This window comes from Lytechinus variegatus, chromosome 4 (genome assembly GCF_018143015.1).
Source record: "Lytechinus variegatus isolate NC3 chromosome 4, Lvar_3.0, whole genome shotgun sequence".
NCBI classification, from domain to species: Eukaryota; Metazoa; Echinodermata; class Echinoidea; order Temnopleuroida; family Toxopneustidae; genus Lytechinus; species Lytechinus variegatus.
This window is the reverse complement of record NC_054743.1, coordinates 49,044,570-49,062,224: the sequence shown is the minus strand read 5'-3', so window position 1 is coordinate 49,062,224 and position 17,655 is coordinate 49,044,570. Positions and strand designations below refer to the sequence as shown.

The 17,655-nt window shown below is 37.9% G+C and overlaps 1 protein-coding gene across 1 annotated transcript in view; it reads left to right on the top strand.

The window, feature by feature from the left end:
* Nucleotides 1-17,655, top strand: part of LOC121414227 (protein still life, isoforms C/SIF type 2-like) — a 99,645-nt gene that overhangs the window by 19,312 nt on the left and 62,678 nt on the right. The window contains exon 3 of the mRNA XM_041607337.1: nt 14,229-14,350. The gene's annotated coding sequence lies outside the window, so the exon portion shown is untranslated. The remainder of the gene's footprint in view (nt 1-14,228; nt 14,351-17,655) is intronic.

The following is a 17,655-nucleotide window of genomic DNA, read 5'->3' as shown; positions in this document are numbered from 1 at the left end:
TTGAATGACACTTAAGTTTCTTTATATTCAAAATGAAGCGCTTCAGGATAAGTCAAAGAAATTAGGCATCCTTTTTTTATATAGAAAGATAATTTCAATAAATCACAGAAGTTTCAACTTTTTGCGCACTATTTTCCTTGTAATTAAGTTCAATAATCTTAGAAAATCAATTGAATTAGAGCCGATTGGGTATTAGAGATATTTAGAGACATTTGATGAAACGTCCGCCCTTTGAAATTTCAGAGTTTCATTGCTCTGCGCGGGGAGGAATATCTTCCTCTACACTTCTCCTCTGTTTTGCGAGTTAAAAATATGCACTGTTGCTAAATTGGTTGTAATCAAATCTGATCTTTCCAAGGAAAGTATTCAATATATCTTTGAGAATACCCTTTTCTCGGGACCCTTTTTATGGCAAGAAAAATTGATAAAACGCTTTAGCTTCCGCGCTTCGCGCGGAGTTATTATCATTTTAATTTCCTCCATTGTATACCTCTTTTGTGCGTTCACAATCACTTTTGAAAACAAGGTTCAAAATCGCAATATAGTCAACCGAATTGGAGGTACTAGAGACAAGAGAAACGGCTCCTTTTCATTTCAATTTATGAAATACTAAAAGCTTCGCGCTTCGCGCGGGAGGGGGAAACTCCCCCTCCCTGCACCCACCCCCTAGGGAGCGCGCTTTGCGCACTCTGTAAGTGTTAGCACGCTTTGCGTGCATTTACCGCCCCCTCCAAAATGAAATCCTGGCTACGCGGTTGCTATGTACACTATCATAAACCTAACACTAAACCAAACATAACACCATATTGCAACCCCTGATTCTATATCCAGGGCTCGACACTAGCGGCGGTCCGACGGTCCCAGACCGGTAAAAATCGCTGTCGGGCCAGTAGATTTTCAGAAATAGGAAGATTTACTGGTCCGACATGACCAGTAAAAAATATCATTGTCGGGCCAGTAATTTTTCAAAATAGCAAGATTTAAGGGTCCGACATGACCAGTAATAAAAAACCATTGTTGGGCCAATAACTTTTCCAGAAATGGTCAAATTCACAGCAAACCATATCCCCCCGTTAAATTCTGCCATTCACACACAGAATACTCACAGAATGAATCACACGCAAGTGTTACTAGAGTACCATACAGCATGCATAGTGTACATGTTATCAGCCACACAAACCACATGGTAAATTCTCTACTGGCCGCACGAACGAAGCCTGGCTAAACTCTGGCAGAAATCTCTCACAGAACTGTCAAAATTCACGGTTCATACTCATGAAAGGCTCTTATAATGTCCATATTTCCTAAAAATTGGAGTAACTGTCATTTGTAAGCAGTAAAAGGAGAAATTTTCACTTCTGTTTTGGTTCAAACAGATCGGGTTTCGGGTGATATCGTCTGAATACATAATAGCCCCACATATGCATTTATGTGTGTGTTGATACACTTGGTATCTGACTTTCTTTCGTAGCTATTTTAATTGAGCCAAAAAGAAACTGATAAATTATTTATGATGATAGTTTTAGCTTTCTTCCTCTGTTTTCTTCCTATCTTTCTTTGTTTGTTCCCTCGATTTTTTTGTTACTGTCTTTCTTTGTTAATTTCCCTTTTTTTTCTTTAATTCATTCTTTCTTTCAATCCTTTTCTAAAATATTTTCTTTATTTCTTTTTTCTCTTTCTTTCTTTCTGATATTTTCTTTCTTTAGTTCGAGTCCATCCATCCTATATTCATCTCTTCTCTTCTTCCTTTCTTTCCTTCCTTCTTTTAACCCCTTTCTTTCCTTCATTCTTTGTACTTTCTTTGTTTCTTTCTTCCATCCATCATTTATTTACCCTTTCTTGTTTTTTATTTTTTTCTCAGCCCTTTCTTTCTTATATTCATTCCTTCCTTTCTTTTATCTATCTTGTTCTTTCCTTTTTCCCTTTGTTAATTCTATCCTTTTACCTTTTCTTTTTTTTTATAATTGCTTGCTTCTTTCCTTCCCTTCCTTCCTTTATTTCTTTCCTTCTATCTATCATTTTACCTTTCCTTTATTTCTTCCTTAATTCCTTTCTTCCTTCTTTCAATCCTTCCTTCCTTCTTTCAATCCTTCCTTCCTTCTTTCAATCATTCCTTCCTTCTTTCAATCCTTCCTTCCTTCCTTTCTTTCTTTCTTTCTTTCTTTTGTCCGTCTTTCCATCTCCCCTTTTAACCTTTCTTTTTTATTGCTTCTTTCTTTCCTTTACTACTTTCTGGATTTGTTCTTTCTTTCTGTATTGCTTGCTTCATTTCTTTCCTTCATTTCTTTCCTTCATTTCTTTTTTTCTTTTCTTTCTTTCTTATATTTGTTCCTTCTTTATTCCTTCCTTTCCTTCTTTAGTTCTTTTTTTCTTCCTTCACATCTATCCTTTCTTTACCTTTTTTTATTCCTTTCTTTTATTCTTTCTCTTCCTTCCTTCCTTCCTTCTTTCCTTCCTTCCTTTCTTTCTTCGTTTCGGTCTTGCTTTCTTTTTGTTCTTCATTTCCTTCCTTCCTTTCTTTCTTTCTTTCTTTCTTTCTTTCTTTCTTTTGTCCGTCTTTCCATCTCTCCTTTTAACCTTTCCTTTTTATTGCTTCTTCTTTCTTTCCTTTACTACTTTCTGGATTTGTTCTTTCTTTCTGTATTGCTTGCTTCATTTCTTTTTTTCTTTTCTTTCTTTCTTATATTTGTTCCTTCTTTATTCCTTCCTTCCTTTCCTTCTTTAGTTCTTTCTTTTTTTTCTTCCTTCACATCTATCCTTTCTTTACCTTTTTTTTATTCCTTTCTTTTATTCTTTCTTTTCCTTCCTTCCTTCCTTCCTTCCTTCCTTTCTTTCTTCGTTTCGGTCTTGCTTTCTTTTTGTTCTTCATTTCCTTCATTTTTTTTGGGGGGGGGATCGCAAGGCTAGAAAAATAAACTTGACCCTTTTTTAATGTTTTCTTTATTTTTTGGGACCAGTAGATTTTAGGTTCGGACCAGTAAAAATTTGAAAAACTGGGTATCTACTGGTCCGACATGAATAGGTTGGACCAGTAGAAAAAATGGGTTAGTGTGTATCTTAGACACAAAAAAGCCCGGAGCAGTTTATCGTTGGAGCAAATGTCGTGTCACCATCAAAATAGACAGCCTACATGTATGCTGGAGGACATGTATTTTGGGTATTTTTATTTTTTTTGTGCAATCTTTTTCTGTCAAATAGATTTGATTCAATGAGAAAACTGCTCGCCATACAGTGTTTGTACATGTACTTCAGTTTAATATGCTGGCTAAAATGCCCAGGTAGGTGTTTCATATTAAGCTGTTTGTACATGTAAGTTACATGTAAGAGCGACTTTGAGAACGACTGGTGATCACTTCTTTTAGTAAATGGTATACACCAAAATGTTCATTGGCGATGGTTAGCACGTAAATAGAAAGTTTTACTAGTTGTTCTTAAAGTCACTCGAACAGCTTTATGAAACACCCCAAATGTAATGTAACAACCCCTTTAATGGTTAACAAAGGCCTAATTGTCTCAAAGTAGCAGTACTAGCATAGAAAAGGGAAACTTTATCATTATTTTTGCTTTAACCATATTAAATGAGAAATGGTTGAAACTCACTAGGGATAATTCACCCCCTTAAAAGATTTATAGTATGGTAATCTGCAGGTATAGGCCTAAAAAAACCTGTGCATTCGCTGCCAAACACAGGCAAAAAGTTTGCAATTTCGTTTATTTCCCTTGGTCTTTCTGCGTATTGTTATTTCACTTTTAATTGTGATCCAATTACATTTTTTAAGCTTTACATTCTTAAGTAATATCCCAGGGTTGTTTTCTTTCCTTTTCTGGGAATTTTTACTTGAAAGTCACAACTTTTCCTCTACACATGTGTGTCTTCCGGTACTAGTACATCACAGCTTTTGGAAACCTGTTGTGGCTTTAAAGGAGAATGAAACCTTTGGAACAAGATAGCTTGTGTGAAAACAGAAAAAGAAAAGTAACAGATCAACGAAAGTTTGACAAAAATCAGACAAATAATGAGAAATTTAAAAGCATTTGAATATTGCGATCACTAATGCTATGGAGATCCTAAAATTGGCAATGTGACAAAGATGTGTGATGTCACTTGTGAACAACTCTCCCCATTTACTTTATTATATATTTCAGTTAAATGCCTCTTATCACATCTATCGGTAGATAATATGTTCTTTCTAAAGGAGGGCATGTAATACAGATTTTTAAAGAATACATCATGGATAAAGAGTTTGTATCACCATCAGAAAAAGCAAATAGAGTCATTTTGAGGGTATTTTATAATCCATCAAAGGGAAAGTTGTTCACATGTGACATCACACATCCTTGTCGCATTGCCAATGGGAGGATCTCCATATCATAATAGTGATTGCAATATTCCAATGCTCATAACTTTCTCATTGTTTATCCAATTTTTCTCAAACTTTCTTTGTTCTTATTCTTTTATTTTTCTGTTTCGACACAAGCCTACTTGTTTCAAAGTTTTCATTCCCCTTTAAACTTTTACATTCCCCTTTAAACTTTTACAAGCTACATTTCTGTTGTAAGTGATGTAAGGAATTTTTTTTTCCTTCTACAGTTTTGTGTCAATAAACAAGAATACCATACTAGGTGGTTTTAAACAGCCTCGATCATAAGAATCCCCGTTAAATTACAATATTTTTTTTAGGCTAAAAAATACCCATTATACCTGCATTCACACCGCCCCGAAACATACCCTTCGTGATAAGTTCCTGAAGTTATGAGCATGCACAGTATGGTCTGATAAGCAGGCAAAGCGCGAGATCCAAAATCACTATACTAGCCCAGCAGCCACCCACTGCGCCCGTGCCCAACGACACGCTGGGGTAAAAGTTTCCGTAAATTGCTTTCACATTGCCAAAATACCTGCGGCCTTGGAAAAATCCCCGCGAAAGTTCTTGTGATTTCGCCAAGTACCTACTATCTAGCGGGTATTTTCTTTCGGGAAAATTACGCGTAGTTTGCTTTCACATTACCAAAATACCCGGTATTTTCTGATCGGGGTAAATTTCCCGATCAGAGAATACCTGGAACTGCCAGACTTCGAGGCGGTCTGACACCACCTACAGTCAAACTTTCTATAATTATGACCTTTCTCGGTCATAAGTTTTGTTTTCAATTTAATTACAGTCCCACATTAAATAGGGGGACGAATAACTTTTACACACCATTTGGAATACTTGTCTGAGTTCTTGAAAGTGCTATGACAAGAAATATTGCAGATGTCTTGTGGAAGTATATTCCATTCCTCGACACCCAATGGAAGGTACATAAACGTTAAGAGGAAATTGCCCGGCAGTGGCATTTCTCTGTCCATTACCCGAGAACAAGGCGCATGCCTGAGATATCCTGACCTAGTAATCACATATTCCATAATTAGAATGATCGGAAGTGGCTGGTTTGTGAGTGACAGTCCTCCGCCCGGTGACGGGCAAAATACAGGAAAACTTTACGCATCCCGCCGTTTCCAACTCCCATTGACGCACATATTACTCGGTGTCTGCCAAAACATTGCCTTGCCAAATAAAGAATTTCACAAGATTAAAGGTAAATGCTAGTTTTGGTAACGATATCAAAGTGAGTACAGAATCCAATGAAATAACCCCCAAAGTGTCTGTATAAATAAAACGTATGTGCCAAAGGATTCTGGAAGAAATTGTGTAATTGCTTAGAAATCAGCAAATAAGCACAGGATTCAGGTAGAGCGTCGGCCTGACGCTATAAGCAATAATTATACATTGTCCCACGTGCGCTTATCTGTGTTGGGGATCTTCGGCGTGAACATTTTTCAGCGTAGATTTCAAGATTCACAAAGTTCAGTTAATGTAATTGTACCAGATCTAGATCCTCGATGATATACTGCCAATTAAGCCTTGTTTACAGACTTTCTCATGAAATCAGTGTTTACTGCAACTACTAGAATTTCTCTTTAAAGAGAAAAGTTGATCTAGGTAGATGCAAAGTTCAACAAAGTTGTAAGGTCTGAAGGTTTGCATAGTGAAAAATATAGATTGTAGTGGTTATCGGTACACCATGTAATTTTGTGGGCATTTTTTTTTCCTGAAAAGGACCACTCAAGCTTAACGTTTATAACAAGCGTGTTTTTGCCATTGTCAAGAGAATGTTGTTTTTCATGTTTTTTTTGTACTGTCAGTTATAAATAATATTTCTCCTTACAATCATGTCCCACTATCCTCTGGTACAAGCTGAAATGGTTAGGAGCTTTAATTGATAGCTTCTGTCTCCAGATTCTTCATCAACAAAAAAAAAATTGCATTTTGCTGTCTGAATTCTAGAGGAAAATTAGACAGGAAATCGTAGCATTTGTTAATGATTTTTATTCATCAAATTATGCCGCCGGACACTTCAAAATTTGTCAAACCCTGGTGGTACTTGTATTCAGCTCAATGCAGGAAATAGTCCAGGTATTAAGGGCATTTTTAGATGAGCAAGGTAGGATGTTGTGTGTCATCCAGTCCTGAGCTTCCTCATTGTTGCCAAATGACACCGAGGAAAAGGAAGTGTCGGTCTAGTCTGTGGGCACAGACCCATGGGTTTTTGCTATTCACACAATGGAGAGTCTGAAGTAGTGAGACTAGATTCACTATGTACTGTGGCTGCCTTTACCAAAGACACAGTTTGGAGTCTTCGCTCCAGACATCGTTTTGGTTTAAGTGTCAAATTTTAGTCTGTGCTTGTAGTGTCAGTCTGATGTCCTGGGTCCTGCATAACACAAGGCTTTTTTTAGCCATTGTTCCATAGTCTTGCTACTTTAGATGTATTCCTTGCATTTCGAGCAGTCTTTGCCTAGATTATGGGCAGAGAAAAACAATTGCATGGGGGCTCAGGGCTATTTCACCCCCGAAATGCTCAAAAGATCACTGGAAACTATGTTTTAAAAAAGAAGGATTCTGGAAAATCCCCATTCATCGCAATATCTAATGTCTAATATCAAAAGTAAGTTGAAAAAGTACTTGTACAAAAATAGTCCCCTAAACTAAGATATTAATTTTTTACTTGATTACAGGCTAGGGTTCGTTCAGACTACTTGATGGCATATTGGAGGGGGTGGGGGCAATTAGGCAAAATGTCCTGCCACTACTCTCACAGAGCTGTGGTACAGTCAAAGTATAAACTATTATTTTGCAGTTAAAATGTAGTTGAATTTGCTGAAAAGTAAAGGGAACTACTAAAATTGCATGAAGCACCATCAGTTGGAAAGGGAATGATTGCAGCCCTTGCACCTTGTGTGTGTTTTATGTGATGCACGCTTCTGCATTGGTTGTTTTTTATGTTTTATTGACCAGCGAAAAATATGGCATCTATATCCAGCAGGATGCTACATCTGTTTTTAGCCATGGGGGTTGCATGCAGTGTAGTCCTTGACATAACTGTCACCTTCGAAATTCATTTGTGCTGCCAATTTCCATGATCCGTCAAAAGTTCAGATGCAAACCATGGGAAAATGTGAAGCCATCCTGGGAAATGAACCCTTGATTCCGATGGACATCAAGCACTTCAGAGTGGACCCTGAAGCTTTTCAGTCGTTGATGCAATAAAAGTGGTGGCATTTGAATGAATTATGATGGTGCATTGTGGCCCAATGGAGTAGTCTCCTATGACTTTGAATTACGGCTGGGATTCGAATTCTAGCCGTAGTGTCAATTGTTCGGCAAGAAATTGATGCACATTGTGCTGCTCTTGACCCAGATGAGGTAAATACCTGGTGATGAATTTCTTCCTAGAAATGCTTCAATGCTGTAAAAAGGCTGTGAGTCTGAAGCCAGGGTAATAATATTCATGTCATTAGGAAGAGTATAGGGACATTATATAAAAATTGTGAACAAGCGAAAACAAAAAAAAAGGTTATTGCTCATTCAACATGATGCGTAATTAATGATTTATTAGATTTTCAGCACTTTTACTCAGGTGGGCCTGCACAGCACCCCCTCCTCCCTCGGATCCATGCCAGGTGATCATGCCTTCCGTGCTCCAAATTTATTCATGGGGCCTTTTCCATAAAAGAATCTATTTTGGTAACTTCCATGGAATCCTTTGTTCAATTGGGTGTCGAGTAATGATCAGCAGTGCCATATGATAGCTAGTTACCATTGGATGGTAAAGTTACCATGATACATGTAATAGTAAGTTATGCGACAGGGCTCGCAGTCACTTTTGTTAATTGTGAATGGGCCGGGGATTGAAAGTTTTCACAGTCAGAATCGGTGAGTTTCCTTGTTGTCTTTGAGCATTTCCTCAGTGGTTCATCCTGAAGAATTTGTGTTTCCAGGGTAGTGGGAGTTTTTGAGAATCTTTCCACATGCAGTCAATCCCTAATCATAGACATGTTGGTTGTACTTCAAAGTTTGAGTAGCCCTGGATGGGGGGGGGGGCAGTTTCATGACGAGTTTATAACTATGATAACTTTGGTATTGTATTGCTAGCCTGGAAAATTTTGATTATGATACGTTGCTGAGCCTGTTTTTATGGCTAGTTGCCATAATTGCAAGCTTATCCTTATAGTTGTCTGTATGGAATGAATCACAGTACGTTGCCATACTTCACTAAACATCAGAAAAGTATTTTTCCCCCAATAGGCGGTGCTGCACCATTCCGAGTTTGCTCAATCTTGAGATTTTAGCCCGATCTGCCCTCGGGATTAATCTCAAGATTCAAGAAACCCCATTTCCACCATCGCAAGAAGAGCGATTCTTGCCCGAGCGAGGCATCAATGCATTATGGTCTGACGCCGTGAATTTAATAATCCCGAATGCGACTGCACCTACGAATTAGCGCACTATTTTGCAAATAATCACAAGTTGACTTGGGATTGCAATCTCGAGATTAATCCAACGAACTTGGGCGATAATTGCATCTCCATTGCAAATAATCTCGAGATTGTTCAGATCGGGATAATTTGCCAGATCAGAAATAGCGCGCTAATTTGAAAACTCGGGATGGTGCAGACAGCCCTAATGTGATCTGTCCCAGAATGGGAGAAACTTCCTATTTTAAATCAAATAGGTTTTTTAATCTATTTTTTTATTCAAAGAATCAAACATATTTACATAGAGAAAAAAAATAATGGTATTACCATTTCTAAGTAAAAAACATAAAACGAAAAAGGACAACACAAGACGACACAACACACCACAATATATACAAAACTGGATTATTGTCTCCCTTTTGCAAATAGACTTCCCCAAATAGTTAATGCCCTTTCGGTTGACACCTTCCAAAATCTCTTGTGAAACTACTTTGAAAATACCCTTCACCCCTCCTCATTAAGGGGATCCAAGTTTTTTTTCTTTGAGGTACGCTTGCAGCTCAGCCAGCTCTCCCTTTAAAGTTGAAGGAATTTCAGCACTAGTGCAAAAACCATGAAAATATCTGTATTCGAAAATAAAACTTTGTTCCAGTGGACTCTAGTTCATGTGGCTTTACATGCATACTCAGATTCAGTATTCTATCAGAAAAATTTTCACTGAAAAAATATATCATTGAATATAAAATTGAAGGATCCCCCCAGGTCAGCATTTAATTATGTAAAAGAGAAAGTTCATTGAAATGAATAATTCATCACCATCACTGTCATGTGTGCTAAGTTTTAAAACCCTGCTTAATTCAGTGGTACAATCCTCTGGATTTGACACATTTTTTTAAAATTCATACATTCAAGGCCTCGTTGGCAGTCTGCTATTAAGAAAAAGATTAATTTGTTATATAAAGTGTTTATAACATTTGATAACAGCTGTCCTGAAAGCTTCAAGACATGTTCATGTTTTGTTGACTTTTGTTCATTAATTCTAAAATCTCAACTTCTCTGCTGTTGCTAAAATTTGTTTGATCCAACAAAGATTTAGCTCTAATTCTGTTCAAATTCGTACGGGTTCTCCACAGATAAATACTTGATGACTAATGCAGCATTTTTCCAAGCTTTTATTTTAATGTCAGCATTACTGAAGTTTGGGATGGAATTTTTTACCTTCATCGTTTTCATGGTAAAATATTGAAATACATGATTCCTTTTTGTTCTTGTTTTATTGCAGACTGTTTCTTTGTGACATTAAAGAAAGACTCCCTTAATTCTTCTCAATAATTTCATTTTACAACATTCAGACTGGACATTTCCGTGTACTTGAAACAAAACAAAACCCTTTAACAAAACAAGCTCTCTAAGCAAAACAATAACTTCATTAATATTCATACATCAAACAAAAATCAGGTAACATTAGCAATATTGGTATTTCGTATGAAACTATAACAAGTAGTTATAGTCTGGTGACATGCAAGGTGAGTTGGTGACAAAATTCAAGTTGCCTACCTAGGTAATAATAAGAAATTTGTCATAGGATTTTAGATTTTATATAAAGCCTCTGTTTATTACTGACATTAATCTTTGTAACTTGATAACTCTACTAGTGCACAGACACTGGGCTATCTCAAAATATGACCCCCCCCCAGCAATGAGTCTGCATTTCATTTGTCTTTTATCATCCATTTTTCTGGTTAGTGATTCAGTAAATTTGATTATGACAAGCTCTTTTATTGCCACCAAAAGTCCTCCAGGGTCGAATGGGAGTATGCAGAGTGAGATGTAATACATTTTGACAGGCAAATTAAGGTGTATGTACTAATTTAGCTGGACCATGATGCGATTTGGAAGTTCTTTGTCAAAGCCAGAGCGGCCCAGGAAAGAGCTCCACCTTAATATTTGAAACCATGCCTGGTTCACGATGGTTGGTTTTAATTATACGCATTGGAGCATTCGGATTTTGGGATTTACAATCAAGCGGAATTAAAGGATAGGGACCAGAGGAACACGTGGAAACCCTTGTCTGGGGGGGTGCAAAGATTTTCTGACCACAGATCACCAGTGGTGGTGCCTTGGCCAAGTGGTCTAATGGGACGGTAACTAAGGATCTGGAAGCAACCATCAAGTTGTTTTTCTTACGCCAACCTTCCAAATTGGGCATCAAAATTTGGTTGGGGGTTGGCACCCTCCACCCCCCCCCCCATGGACTCTACTAGAAGTAGGGCCTGATGGGTCAGGACAAAGATGAAAAGAGCCTTTATGAACTACATATATGTCCATCTTCACAATTACCTTTACTTCAAAATGATTGACAGATGAAAAGGAGGGAAAGTGAAGGGGGAAGGGGGGATAATAAGGGAAAAGTAGTTTCAAAGGCTAAAGTTTGTTATACATATAATATAAGGAATGATGGAGCATGTGACAGTCTGAGAGCCATGTAGGCATGCAGACTTTTCATAATTCCAGGCATGATTCGACAAATATTTCTCCAATCTGGGATTAATTAATATATCTGGGTGGAGTATAAGTGAAATTCCCCTGGATCCTGTATAGGGATATATACTTGTATGATTGAGATGTATAGGATTGGAATCATGGAATTTTTCTCACAACAAATGACTCTGTGAAGTGAGATTTGCGCCTAATATTGACAGGCTCAGACTTTTTCTCCCAAATTCCCCAGTGAATTCAGATCTACTTTACGATTACATGTGATACAGTCCTGCAGGACTGTTTTGTTTTCCCTCTTCAAAGCACCTATACTTAACTTTTAAGTTTAAGTTTTATGTCCATATTGGTTGTGTGGTGAAAGTGGGAGGGGGGGGGCATTTATTGTCTGAATACTGTCTGCTTTAAACCTAATGGAAAAGTTCAGCTAGGCCAAAAGTAGTTGCATACGCTATACAGTCTTACATTTCCATAAGCACTGAAATATATTGATGCCAGTGTCTGCATCAACGAAACCGTCCTGAAAACGATTTCGTAATTTGCATAAAGGCACTGCGGAGTGCGGTCATTGCCGTAATTTGCATTTGGTGGTGTGGAGTTCAGTCATTGCTGTGATGACTACTCGATTTAAACATTCATTGATAAATTTTAATGATGCTTGAAAAGAAGTGGGTGACACCGTAGGGATTTTCCCTTCTGTCACCACATCCAAAATGCCTTTAACTTAGAATTACCCAGAAATACTACCCTTGTATCTATCGCCTTTCTCAAATAATCATGATTATTATTTGTTTGGCGTCACCTGTGCCTGGGAGGCGAAAAGCGAACTGAATCACTATGACCCGCACGTCTTTCCTCCCAATATAACTGATTGGGGGAGTGCAGGTGGAGCACTACATATGTACATCGGGGTTTCCCCCCTATGTACACGATTTAATAGTGCAGTGGGTTCTTAACTTGCAAAGGTGGTGACCCTCCTCTACATGGGGCCTCCACTTAACGTCGTATCCAAGGGATGGAGTGGTTTCCACTGTAACGTAGCCTGCATCTACGGAACAGGGGAGAGGCGTTTACCAGTGCACATGCAGCGCACCGGATTCGGTCATCCGCCCGGGGTGGACTCGTTGATAATTATTCAGCTCTGTACTATTATAGCACCTTTCCCCAGAGGATGCAAAGACAACATGTATTACCCTGGCCATCAGTTTCCCATCCAGTGACATGACATTTACTCTGGTCTTGATATCCCAGAGGGAATGGGGTTAGAGTTAGGATTGTAATATAGTTTTTGACTCAGGACTTCAGAATAATGTAATGATAAATACCCTTTTTAGACAGGCTAAAATTTCCTTAACCCCGTACTATTGGTGGGGCTAAATGGCAATTTAGCCCCACCTATAGTACGGGGTTAAGCTTAGCCCACTTTCGTTTTACACAGCGTTTTTGCAAAGTGGGCTAACCCCACCTATAGTACGGGATTATTTGGCCCTGCAAAAAAGCAGGGTTATCCCACCAATTGCGGTGCTAGGAGCAATAGTACGGGGTTAAGATCGCATGTGTAGAACGAAAGTGGGCTAAGCGCTCCCATTCACAGAGCCGGCCCTGTTGTCCAATCAGAGGTAAGTATAATGAATATTCATGAACAGCGATCACGGCGATGAAAAAAAAAGCGCGCGCCAGAAGTCAGCGATTTTGGATATGACCCGAATGACCCCTCAGTGCGCTCGTGAATATTCATGAGCTACCAATAGTCCGGGGTTAGCGACTTTCGTGTGTAAAAAGCAAGCATTCCTTATCCGGGGTTAGCAAAAACAATTTGGCATGTGTGAAAAGGAAAATAAATAGTACGGGGTTAAGGATAGTACGGGGTTAGCGATAGTCCGGGGTTAAGAAAATCCTGTGTAAAAAGCCTAATAGATACAGGTTTAGTTTTGGAGGTTAGATGTTATGTTTGGCTTATTAAGGTGCATTTGTCGTCGGGCAAATGCCATGGAACCCCTGTGCCCTGGCCTTAAGAGCTCAAGGTGGCACTTCTTCAGCAGCACTCGGTCTCAGATGACAGTTCATTTCAAGAATTAATCCTGTCATGCAGGACTGGTACTCGATCTGCATTAACCTGCAAATTAATCTTCAAGTACCTACCATATTATTCTGTTTGGAAACCGAGTGTGAACACACCTATCGCCTGAACGCACTGGCACACATCGGGTAGTGCCCCTTTCTTACAATTGGAGGAAATTATACCGAAGAAATGAGACATCAAGGCATGCATGCTCTTGCATGGAGATCTCCTAATGTTTGGCTCCACCGCAAACCCTGAAAATCTCCAGGCCGTCCACAGTATTTAGGGCAGACCACTCAACATTGACAGAGCCCTCCCCAGGCTTGAGATGTATTCAACGAGTTGGGGGCTAATGACAAGAAGAAGTCGGCGATTAAACCGTAATTGAGCTAATAACGGGTCAGCAGCGAGTTGCGTTTGAGGACGAATCATTCCCTCTATGGTTAATTTAGATGGATATCTGCAAGTAATTACTTATTGTCTTGGAGAAACTTTATGAAGCGGTAAGGCTTCTGATTATGTGGTTTCTCGTGAATCAAGACCCTGTGGTGTTGAGCACATGTTTTTGGGTTTTTTTTTTTTGGGGGGGGGTTCAGGTATTCACAGGACATAATATATATATAAAACTTGGAGGCCTATGTTTCCAAAAGCATGTGCCCTGTTCCCTGTATGTTGTACAGTGTGTATTGGTGTAACTTTCAAACAATTTTGATGAAGCACCCACCACTCCTCAACAATATTCAGTTTATTCATGATATATTATTACTTTGAATGTTCTATATTTGAGAAAATATTGGTCACCTATTATTGAAGAAAGGGAGTATATTATTCTGATAGTTTGATTATCTCTAAACTTTTTTTTCCATTTAGGAACCCAGTTGACCCGTTGCACCCCTACGTTCATACAGTGGAAGGATCCAGAACTGGGTGGGGCGTGGGGTCTTAACTTTGTCTTGGAGGATGAGGCTGAGAAGTTCATTAACCTCTGTAAGGTAAGGTCAGATGTCATGTTTACCACATCCTGTGTCACATCTTTCTGACCTTGAAATGATATGGATGAATTCAATGGTAATTTAGTAATAATGAATCCAGGGCTTGTATTTACCATTTGACCATTTGTTTGGCCTCATTGACCGTCGCATTTGCTTTGTTTGTTTATTTGTTTAAATGTGTTCTTTATTTTTTTTTCAATTCGTGTGGATTATAGGGCAAGTGGGCACGTCCTAATATTGTTGAAATACAGGAATTATGGAAAATACATGCTCATTTCATGGATACAAACTTGCAAAGATGAAAAATATGAAATTTCAGTAACCTTTTTTTTGTAATTTTTGTCCCCCTACATTCGAATGGTTGTCAACATAGGAAAACACATGCTTTTAACCATCGTTTGAACAGAGTGTATGCGTTTTGAATCGGCCCTTAGTATGTACACCAAACATCTTGTGGTTCATTTAAGTTGGACAAAAAATCTGTTGTCTCATTTTGCTGATCAGAAAATCAGCCTCTTGGAATTAGGAAATATGATTTCAATCTTTTAGTGGCCCGGAAATGTTTGAGTTAGTTTTAGCAGCTATGTAGGATGTATGGTCAGGAACTTGAAATGAATGCTTTCCCCCCTGTTAGTTTAAAGTTATATTAACGATTGATTTACCAGATGTGTACTATATATTTATTATTTTTGTGCCAAAATATCGCCAAAGAATTCTTTGAAAAGTATGAGAGAAGTTTGTTCAATTGATTATTGAAATGTAATAAAAAAAGAAAATAGAATTTCCAAAAGCTACACACAGTTGTGGTTTTTCTGGGTATTACACCAAAATGGGGTGCAAATTTTGTCCAAAAAAATGTCCTCTTCGAATTCAGTTTTTATTTCAGCATAGGCATGTCTTGATACGGTAATAAAAGTTTTTGTCTATAAGAATTATGAACATTAAACAAACTTAAAATGCTAATTTTTCCCTTGGTCATCCATTTATTTTTCAGATAGTTCACATTCCAATGTTGTCGAATCAATATCTGTCAAAAAGGGTCCTCTGTGAAAAAAAATCAAGCAATTGACAGAACATGTGTACCAGGTCATCGACTTCAACCTTGAACCTACATAAAAAATATTATAGGTGACCTAAGTCTTAAAACTTCTAAGAAATATATTTTTTCACTTGTTTACAACACTCACAGTAGAAAATTTAGGAAAACAAAACAAGTGATGAATCTCAGTGACCCTGATTCTAAAATATCCACATACACAATTCATAAAAACAACAAACAAACAAAACTAAAAACAAAATAAGGAACGCCAGATTGAAAGTAAAAGATATACAATTTCAGTTGTTTACAACATCCAACTGAAATGAAATATGTTTATCTGTGTATATTTTTGTATTTCCTTTTTGTGTTTGTATCAATATCAAATCATACCTCCAGGACTTAGGTATGCACCATTCCTACTCTGTAATTGGTAAATTACAAATTAAGATACTAGCTTCCTCTAAAAATTAGAATTGACCCCCCTTCCAAATGACTAAGGACTTCTGAATGACCCATTAACCTGATTGGTCACTGGCCGTAACCAATCAGGAACCACCTACTATGTCATGAACCGTCTTGTCATGGGAACGATTTCTCAGACGTATTTACTCTGTGGGATTTTCCTTTGACCTCATTAGCTGTAATTATGGGCTTTGATAATCATTTTTATCTCGCAATTATTGATACCTCCTTACCTGGTTATATAGCTATTTATGAAAAATATTTTTTTTTCTTGACCCATGCAGTGGATATAATGCAATTATCATTACATAACCATCATTTTTGCACAATGTACAAATAATATAAGGATAATTGATGGGGTATCATTGATCAGCTGTTTCATTGTAACACAGCTATTAAGGTAATTGATTGTATGGTTTATTTGTGCAATTGATTTTGCATAATGATCAATGCAATCAACCACCCAAGATAGCTGTATGATTGATCACTATAATAAAGCTTGGTTTGACTGCCCGTGGTAATGTGTTCACATTGTATTTGAAGAAAATTAAACCTTTGGAACAAGATAGCTTGTGTGAAAACAGTGCATTCACAGTTTGTTCACAGTGTTCAGTATTCACAGTTTGTTCACTGTGTATTCAGTTTGATCACAGTGTATTCACAGTTTGTTCGCTGTGTATTCACAGTTTGATCACAGTGTATTCACAGTTTGTTCACAGTGTATTTACGTTGTATTCGCAGTTTGTTCACTGTGTATTCACAGTTTGTTCACAGTGTATTCACAGTTTGATCACTGTGTATTTACATTGTATTCGCAGTTCACTGTGTATTCACAGTTTGTTCACAGTTTGTTCACAGTGTATTTCCATTGTATTCGCAGTTTGTTCACTGTGTATTCACAGTTTGTTCACAGTGTATTCACAGTTTGATCACTGTGTATTCACAGTTTGTTCACAGTGTATTCAGTTTGTTCACAGTGTATTCACAGTTTGATCACTGTGTATTCACAGTGTGTACACTGTGTGTTCACAGTGTAATTACATTGTATTCGCAGTTTGTTCACTGTGTGTTCACAGTGTATTTACAGTGTGGTCACAGTGTGTTCACAGTTTGTTCACAGTGTATTCACAGTTCACTGTGTAGTCACAGATTGTTCACAGTGTATTCACAGTGTGTACACTGTGTGTTCACAGTGTAATTACATTCGCAGTTTGTTCACTGTGTGTTCACAGTGTATTCACAGTTTGTTCACAGTTTGTTCAGTGTATTTACAGTGTGTTCACAGTGTATTCACAGTTTGTTCACTGTGTATTCGCAGTTTGTTCACTGTGTGTTCGCAGTTTGTTCACTGTGTATTCACAGTTTGTTCACAGTGTATTCACAGTGTATTCACAGTTCACTGTGTAGTCACAGATTGTTCAGACTGTATTTACAGTTTGTTCACTTTGTATTCACAGTGTTAATTGTTTTCAAAGTTAATTGTATTTACAGTTTGTTCACAGTGTGTGATCAATTCTCTGATTATGTAGTTGTCTCAAAAGGTACATTACATTTAAAGACTATATATAGCGGACAATCATTGAGAGATCAATGACAGTGTTGGTCAGTTTGCCCCCCCCCCCCCCCTTAATCTAACTGGTGCCAGAGTATAAGACAAAAGCTATTATTAGGTGCGGCTAACCTGAAATAGGCCAGACGGCATCTTCACACTCCCTGCCTTTCATGCCTTCTAATTAGTCGCAGACATAGACCCTTAATTGTAATGTTTATCAAGTCCAGTGGGCTGTTTCATAAAGCTGTTTGT